This window comes from Passer domesticus, chromosome 3 (assembly GCF_036417665.1).
Source record: "Passer domesticus isolate bPasDom1 chromosome 3, bPasDom1.hap1, whole genome shotgun sequence".
NCBI classification, from domain to species: domain Eukaryota; kingdom Metazoa; phylum Chordata; class Aves; order Passeriformes; family Passeridae; genus Passer; species Passer domesticus.
This window is the reverse complement of record NC_087476.1, coordinates 98,462,886-98,472,178: the sequence shown is the minus strand read 5'-3', so window position 1 is coordinate 98,472,178 and position 9,293 is coordinate 98,462,886. Positions and strand designations below refer to the sequence as shown.

The window sequence follows — 9,293 nt, the reverse complement described above, 5'->3', positions numbered from 1 at the left end:
AAAACTTAGAGGATGAAAGCTAAAAGTGCTTAGCCAAGCAAGGACTGAGATCGATGAAATCAAGGGTTTGGTACTCCCAGGTGAGGAGCAAGACATGAGTAAACACGATATGCTCCACGCTAGAAGCAGTTCTATCCTGTTACCTGCATCCAGGGAGACATGGTGAGTGGGCAGTTAATTGTTACCCCCAAACACAAACGTTTTCTGCAACTGAAAATCAATATTTCTTTATCTTACAAATCTATAATCCCAGGTAATGGTGGTTTATTGCCCTGTCACAAAGAGCACTATGAGTAGGGAATCCATAAAAATGGAAATAGAGTCATTTCCTCCTCAACCCAAGTACACAAAATAAAGGGTCCTTCATCCCTTGGAGCTCTGTCTCTTGGGAATTGACAAGATGGAAAGATGACCTTTTTACTAACAACTGTGGATGTTAGAGGGGCTTTCAGTTGGATTTCTGCCCCAGTGGGTTAGTAGAAGTGAAGCATTACAGGAGAGATGAGCATTTGCAGTCCTTCCTTCCAAGCCTTATCACCTTTTCCTAGCTGTTATGATGAGCCGAAGGATTTGTTCCCCTACCTGTCTTCCCTGAGCTATTTTTCATAGTGGATTGAGAAAGGCTTAAATGCTACAGATGGCTGAAAATCTTGTGGCATCAGCATGAAATGGCTGTTGCTGTTCATGCTAATAGCCTGAAAGGAACAGCAGCAGCAGCAACATTGTGAGCCTTGCCCTGGTCCCTGCAGTGTCTATCAGCTGAAAAAAAATGAAGCAACATACCTAGTGGCAAATACTGTCCAAAGCCTTTTTGGCCCAAATTTGCCACTGTTTCTAAGATGGGTTTGGCTACCTCAGTGATAGCAATGGACAAGTGACCCATCCAGAACGCACAGATCCAGAGTTGCCAGCATTTTTAATGTGTTGGGGGTTTTTTTGTTGGTTTTTTTTTTTGTTTTGTTTTTTTTTTTTTTTTTAGCTAAGATGAACCTAAGGGGCTGTTTAGAATGCTTGTTTTTTATGTGAACTTCCAAAACTTCTAGTGTTTGAGACCATTTTGCTACCAGGTCTCATTAAGACAGCTCACTACAATAGCTGGAAGTGCTCAGGTCAGTGTCACATAGCCTTTTCTTTGCTCTATGCTTTGGGAGCAGAATTAAAGGTGACCAGCATCTGACTAAGTGCTTTCTGTCTGTTAACCAAAGCAGCAGGTGAGTGTGCATCCTATACATCTGTACTTTTGCTTGGAAGGCTTCCCAGCCTGTCCTTATACGAGTCTTTCCTCATACTTGGTCCCTTCATGACCCGCCTTCTTTTTCCCTACTTCTTCCTCTCACTAAAATGCAGCTGACTCTGGTAGGATAAAAAACCAGCAATCTGATTTTCACTCTCACATCAAGGAAAAACCGTAAATCCAGGTTCTTGGTGCAAAAGCACCTGTAATTGAAAGCCATCACTGGAGCAATGGAGCCCTCTGCTCACCATCCTCCTCCTCATACGAGAAAGGTATTTGCCAGCAGACATTTGCACACATGGGTATCATCCCTAAAGCCTTCTCTGTAACAAGGTGTGTAAGGAAGAGGTTACCCACATCTGTGTTTGAATTGTTCATCTACCAATGAAAAGAGTGATCCTTTTAAAATAAAAATATTCAAATTAAAAAGAGATGCAATTGTTGGAGACAGATTTCAGGGTGTTTCTGAGCAGCTGAGCTTGGCTACAATTATTAAAAGTGACAGGACCTAAAACTCAGTTTCCATGTTTTTCTGCAGATATGTTTTTAACCTCAGCCATGATTATGCCTTGGACTGGAATCCTAGGAAAGCAGATGGGTTTTCCTGGCATCAGGTTTCCCAGGCTTTTGACTGTTGGAGTCTTCTGCATCCTGTTGTAAGCGGAATGTATTTTGCAGTGCCATAACAGGATTCTGTCTATTTCCAAATATAGTGGTTCCTCCTAATTTTCAGGCATGAGGTACTGCCAGGAATGGCTCAGCCTGACACCATTTTACTACAATGGACATGTGAAAATAGCCTGATTTCTGCACTGAAATTCCAAGCCAGGAATTAATTGAATCAAGAACAAATAAGTAATTCCTTGTTTATTCCTCAGCTAAGTTTTGCTGCTGTTGTCAGGCCATAACAGGTCAGGGAAGAAAATTTCTCTCTCTGCCTCAAAGAAAATAATACTCACTGTTACAGAAAATTAATAAATGGCAGGACTCCTTCTCCTCCAGGAAAAGGATGTTTTCCTCCCTTTTTAATTTAGTATTTTTAATTTCTGTCTCTTAACTACAAATGATTGGAATATCATTACTACTTTATAAGCCATGAAAATCTTCATAACTTCCCTGAGGTTTTCTCTTACCTCAGACCCTTCAGTAGTTACCCAATGGGGAACCTGTTAAGGTCACTGTTGGCTTTTGGGGCAAATGCAGAAACAATGTGCCTGGAAGCAATGAGCTTGTGAGCTGAACCCATAAGTTTCCATGAAGAAGCATGGAGGAGTTAGTGAGTGAGGGGGTGTTCTACAGAAGATCATTGCCTCACCAAAGCCATGAGATCCAAACCACAACCTCCTTCTGAAGCTCTCCTTTCCTCTATCATGCTGGAAACAGAAGATGCTGGTACCTACAGCCCTCTTCCTTCATAGGTACTTTTGAAAAGCTCCTTCCCTTCTGTTCAGGCTCTGATCACCACAAGTTTACTCTTGACTTCACATCTCGGGTGAGTGCAAGGACATTTCCTATCCATGTGAACATTGCCACTGCACAGCGAACTCTGGAAGGAGAGGTTTCCAGAGTACTCGACCTCCTCTGTTGCAGGCTTCTCTCTGGCAGCTGAGGGCACTCTCCATGGTCTCTGTACAGCAGGACAGAAGATGTTCAGCTCAGGAACCTGGCTCGTGTCCCACCAGGGGAGACACACGCACTGCTAGCACCCATCTTTAGTACAGCAGTAGCCCGTGGTCCTGGGTTTGAAGTTGCCATGCTACGGGGGCACTGCCAAGATGCCTTCCTGCCTAAGATTGCCTTTAGGAACAGGATAATTAGAGGGGCACCTGTGAGAACACACAGCAGTCCTGCTGCAGCAAGGGAGGTGCCCAGGCCAACTCTCCCTGCTCAGGGCTGCTCAAGATGCTCCTGTGCTTGGTGAGACGAGAGGCTGCATCACGGTTCTGCTCCATGCCTCTGCTACCACCCCCCATCCATGACATGTGGCTACCATTACTGCAGAGAGCTTTTACCTTAGTATTTTACATTTTTATACAGCTTTTAGTTTTCACATTGTTTGATGATCAACTGGACCCTTCCATCACAGTGTTAAGCACCACTGAAATAATTCACAATTGGTAGAACCTTCCAACAGGGCCTGATTTTCCTCCAGCCTTGAGACAAAAAACTTGTGGAGAAGAAAAAAAGTGGCTGTTTGTGGTGTCCACTAAAATTATGCAAGAATATAGGACAAAAAGCAAAATGAAAATCTGCATTAATCTGAAGTGTTGGGGAGATTTAACAATCGTATACTTAGACAGGCCTCAATGTGGACAGGAAAACCCTGTTTAGTACCTCTCTCTCTTTAGAAAAGGACCTGAATTTTGTGTATGCAGCAAATAAAGAATTTACCAGAATATTAACAACATCCTCATTCCCACAGTGGGCACAAATATAAGGTTCAAATAGGCACCCTTGGTATACAAATAGAAAGGTATTGCTGTCCACCCACGGTCTGTTGCCTTTGCTACTTAAAGACCCCAACCATTTTGCATTTTGCCAGCCACTTGGAATATATATACCAGCTATAAAATGATACTTAAAGAGTTCCTGCACTTTGTACAAATGGCTATTTATGACCTGCCATCAATGTTGTTCTACCGAGAGACATGGGGAGGGGGGATTGATGGAGCACTGAGCCAAATCCATCAGTCACTTCACTACAAACTCTAAACAGATTTTAATTGTGAGGCCAGATTTATTCCAGCCATCTGTATACGAAACATGTCTCCCCACTGAAACAGAGAAATACTTTATCCTGAATGTTCTTTTGCAATGTATATATTGTATCAATGTCAATAAAATATTTGTCACAGCAAAAATGTAAGCCTGTCTGCTGTGTAACAGAGAGCCCCAGTGGAAGGCAACATTCCCAGATTTAATGCTGACTAAACTTCTCCGTTTCACAGGAAATTAATGGGGCTGGGGAAGAGCCTTGCAATTAGAGGAACAGGGCTACAAATTCTTGCCTTGCTGTTGGCTTGCTTTATTGGAAAGATCTCAGTTCTCTGAGCAGTACTGGGCTGATGGCTGGAATTGCTGGGAGCTTTTATTTCTCCTCAAAGCAATAAAAAAAAAGCCAGTGGCATGACAAGCTTACCTATGCCTCCATGCCCTGTTTTGCCAGAGCACCCCAGGTTGTTCCCCACCCAGAGCAGTGGATTTACTCCCCACAACCCCTTTAAACTAAGGCATCACTGCTGAGACTGCCAACATGGGAGCCAATTAGGTGGTGCTGCAAAGATGTGAATGCCTGTGGTGAATTTCCTGTGAAATCTATCGGCTCATCTCAAATATCCCCTGAACTGCTGTAAGTGGTAGCAGCTTTTAATCATTGCTGAGCTTGACTCAGTTCAGACCATTTCCTTGAGCTATCCAGTCCTTCTGTCCACCTTACTTCCAAGATGATTAAAACTCTATTTACTGTATGAAGGCAGTAACTTCTTTAAACATTATTCCTTTCCTCATTGCTAACTAAAATACAATTGCTTCTGAAGATCCTTGGGTTATGTGACTTCCCCCTCTACTGTGGCAGACCCAGTCCACCACCTCAGATCTCTGGGCAGCCCGGCAGAGTCCCTCAAGACCTGGTATCCAGTCCTGCCACTGCTCAGCTCTCTCTGGCACTTAGAGAGGCATTGCATTACACCCTCCTTTCTGCATGGCCATAGACAGGCTCTCCCTGCCACTCACAGATGTTTTACCCAGGCAGAACAGTTCTCCATTGCAATTCCTAATGCATCTGTTAATAATAAAGGCAAAAAGTGACCAGTACAGCCTGAAAGGTTGGTCTCTGGGACTCCTAAAAGTGCTGTACATGTGAGAAACATTTCCTGCAAAATCAAGTGACCATTGCATTCAGATATCATCCTTCTTTTCTGTGAAGGTGCAAACCTTACCAGCCCCATTGCACTCACATTTGTATTTTTTCTCCTATGACGTGTGGATACTACTCACTCATTTGTTGTGATTTTAGATTATTCACACAGCTTGTGGCACAGGACTCCAGTCTAATTAACCTGAATGGATGCTGGCATGCTAAACACTGTGTACTCAGATTTGTAGACGATCCCACAAAAGCTTATCCTTACAAGGCTTTTTATAATCCAATTTGCTTTTTACATTCTGCTGTTTCCTTGTCCCTTGGCATTTCTCTCTGATGGACAATGGAAACAGACGTCTGGCTTTCACTTCAGTTTCTAATCAGGTTTACTCTGAATTTTGTGCACTAACAGAGTTACATTTGTGTTGCAAGTTCCAAAAGGGGATTTTTCCTTGTTTTTAAGAACATTTCTTTCATGGGAAGTTTTTAATGAATTGCTGTGTTACGTTTCTATTGGTCTGGGTTATTTATTGGGCAAGAAAAACCTGGACTGAGGGTTAAACCCTAGCCTTGGAACTTCCCTCAAAATGGTGGCCCCTGGACCACAGTCAGTGAATCTAAAACATTCATCACAGGCTTTCTATGTGCATGAAGGGAAGAACAGGTATTGACAGCCTCTTATCTCCATTTCTGGTCAGCCATGCTTGGTATCACAGCCGCTAATTCTCAAATCACCAGGTTCACCTCTGTGCCGTGTGATTCAGAGAGATCTGCCAAGGAAGAAAATAATAGGTCAGTGTCAGTTCTTCTGCGTTAACCTGGCGATGTTCGTTGCACAGGCATGAGCCTTGTCTCCTGGGTGATATTGAACAACCCAGGAACAATTCCAAACTCCTCAGGCTTTGCTCTTGCTAGGCTGGCAGCACATGTCACCCTTCTCCCATTAGTGAAGTGAGACATGGAGTATATGGATTTGAAGATGGAAAGGAATCCCAGTGAGGCAGGCAATAGTTTGGCAGTTAAATTTACCATCAAAACCACTCTAATGTATTCTAGAGGCACTTTAAGTGCACTGCATTAAACACAACCAGTAACACAAAAACAGAACAGAAATACATCTTTGATTTCCTTGCCTGTTTTTTATTGCTCTAGTGTACACTCTGTAAACCACGTGAGCATTTGCATCCAGGATAAGGCATTAAATGACAGTGAAATTCAGTGGGCAATGTTCCTGCCTTTAGGCAGCAGCATTGAAGGTCTGTATTTTCCTTCAAGCTCATACCTGCTAGTAGGAAAGCAGGAAAAGGCTGGAGGGGCAAGCTGCTTTTTGGGCCAAGCATTTAACAGAGAAACATTGTGAGATGCTACAGGGTGAAAATGAGGATGCACATCACTCATTCCAGAAACATTATAGCAGAGTATGTACATCTGACACATAACAAAACTTATTAAAATGACAGTACAAAGTCAAACACTGAAAAATTAGGAAAAGGCAGGGATCTTCAGGCAACCATTAGTTTGCTCCCTTATGCATTAACTATGTGGCTACACAGTGTTTTCCCCGCAGGGCCCTGTTTCATTCACTGCACAAGGTAGGCAGCACAAACTTAATAAATAGCATTTCAGTATTTCCTTTCTCCTTGGTGTTTGCTCTGCTGCCTTCACGGTTGGGTTCCTCATCTCCTGTGCCCCTTTCTGCTTTCTCAGTCCCTGTGCTCCCAGTCATGTTCCCCTCCCTTGCTGGTGTTCCAGTCCAGAGCCCCTCTACAGGCACAACACCAAGTCTTGCTGCTCTTTCCCATCAGTGCCTCCAAGACATCCTGTCACATTTGTCTCTGCTCCCCTCCATCCTCTTCAACTCCTTTCCAAGGGTTGCTGCTGTCTCTGTAGGGTCCCTCTATTATCTCCCCACCCACACAACCTTGGTCACTGAGGACTGGCCTCCCATACAACCCTTACCCCTCCTGTCCCCATCAACCCCAGGGGAAGGAGCAAGGAGTCAGCACTGCATCCAGGGGCTGCAGAGGTTGGGATGTGACATGGAGAGACACCCTGCAGAGGGTTTTCGTGCCAGCCTGGGACCAGTGCTCTGCAATACAGGCAGATCCCCAACTTCCATTAGCCTGGGAAGGTTTAAATCACCTGGAGGTCTCAGCAGCTGATGTCCCCCCACAGGCTGTGAGCCTGGGCCCCATCTGATCAGATGCAGAGGTGTCATCATCTGGTGAGCCTTTTGTTGTCAAGGCAGAGAAAACACAGCAGTCCTGGGGCATGATTCATCCTAAGCAGGCACTTAATATAGGTCAGTCGAAATGTTCCCTAGGAGTGCCAATGGCTGTAAACAGAAATAGAGTCTGCAAAGCTGTGCAAGTCGAATGCCACACTGGTGGCCAGGAGGGGGAGAGCACACAGTCCCCTAGACACTGTCTCAGCCTCTGTAATCTCAGTCCCAGTCTGACCCCTTGATCTCACTTCCCTCACACAGATAATTTTCCAGGCCCAGTCCCTTTGCTCGTTGTGTCTCAGTCTTTCACCCTTCTCCAGATCCCAGCCTGGCTTCCCTCCCTCTCTCTTTCTCTTAACCAGATGAAGTTCCAAACCTCACCAGACTCCTGTGAAAATCTGCTGCCCCAGCAGCCACTAAAAGCAGGCTACAGACCTTGAACAGCAAATTCTGCACAGCTTGAGGCACCAAACAGGCTCAGGACAGAAGGACTCTTGGGGAAATGATGCTTCTACAGTCCAAGTAATTCCCAGTAGACATGTGCAAATCGTAGTTTTTGGGGGACCACATTTGAGGCAGGTTCACAAAGGGGCCATTCCTGACTCAGAGGCTACCCAAGTGCTCAATTTCAGGTCTTGTTTCCACAGCATGCTGGACACAGAACTTTTAAAGGAAAAGGTCACCTTTATTTCTTAATGTGCACAAAGGCATAATTATTTTCTGGCTTCGTTCTTGCAAACTGTTACATCATTTTGGATGTAACAAATATATGTATCCCAAAAAGGAAGAGTGAGTAACCATGAAAAATCTCTGCCCAGAAACAGTCTTACATATTGAAAAGTAAGACCTTATGATGGGAAGTGCTGGACAAGCTTAATTATATGTGAGTCTAACAACCTGCACGTAAAGATGAGGCACTGTCAGGAACTGATGTGTCAAAAGAAAAATTGTTAGAATAAATGCACTACATTAAAGAGCTGTAAATCACCACTCTCTGATGGCCCAGATTAAAAAATTCTGAAGGCACCTAAGAAAGAAATTTTGGAGGAAAATACATAATCTCTTAATAAAATTAGTTTGCTGAAAGACAGGAAACACCAAGTCTACCATTTTCAGAAACACTAGGATTACTCATTCCATGCAAATCAATACATCTTACTCTGATAAACAACTTTTGTAATGAAAATTTAAAACATAATTACAGTGCCACTGATTGAGATACGTTAAGGTCTAACAAGCAAATTTTCAACACAGGAAAATCATGTTTCATTGTTTGATTGGACTTTGGATAAAAAGGCAACGGAGAGCTGGTTGCTACAGGCTACTGGATTCCTACAGAACTTTTGACAAAGTCTTTCTTAAGACAGAATTGCATAAATTAGGTAGCTAGAGGCAAAGAAACATCATAAACTAGAGCAAAACTGCAAAGCAAAAGAAAATCAAGAGGAACAAATGACCAATTTTCATTATGGTTAAGCACCATTAGTGAGATACAGTAAGTTTTACTACCAGGGGATTGTACTATTTAACATAGTCTTTGGTGCTCTTGAAATGTGAAAAAAAAAACCAGCAGAAAAACGAGCTGATGAGGCCCCTTTACCTAGCCAAGGATATGTAGGACTGTGGGGGTTGCTAGGTGCCTGGGCTTCTCACACCTCCAGGGGGCCACCACTGAACCAGTAAGCCAGAACTTGGGTCTATAACCTCGCTTAACACTATTTGCCTGCACTGCTTTCACAAGACTGCAGCTGCTATATTGCTTCTTTCCAACTTTAATTCACAGTACAGCTGGTCCTCAAACAAATGCTCCTTTAGAAATCATGGGTATTACTTACGAAGTGCAACCTTCCCTCCTGGGAAGCTGTCAGGCACAGCCCAGGCCATACTCGCTTTGGGCCTTGAGGATCAGCACTTGTACAACAGGGATCTGTTCCTGGAAACCTTTGCTTCAAACTGTGAAACTTCAACCATGT

General features: G+C 43.7%; 1 long non-coding RNA gene across 2 annotated transcripts in view; it reads right to left on the bottom strand.

Annotated features, from left to right (window-relative positions):
- Positions 1-2,640: 2,640 nt before the first annotated feature.
- The window catches only part of LOC135297244 (uncharacterized), a 69,161-nt gene continuing 62,508 nt past the window's right edge, over positions 2,641-9,293 (bottom strand). For both annotated transcript variants that reach the window (XR_010359282.1, XR_010359283.1), the window contains one exon: positions 2,641-5,866. This is a non-coding gene — a long non-coding RNA (uncharacterized LOC135297244). The remainder of the gene's footprint in view (positions 5,867-9,293) is intronic.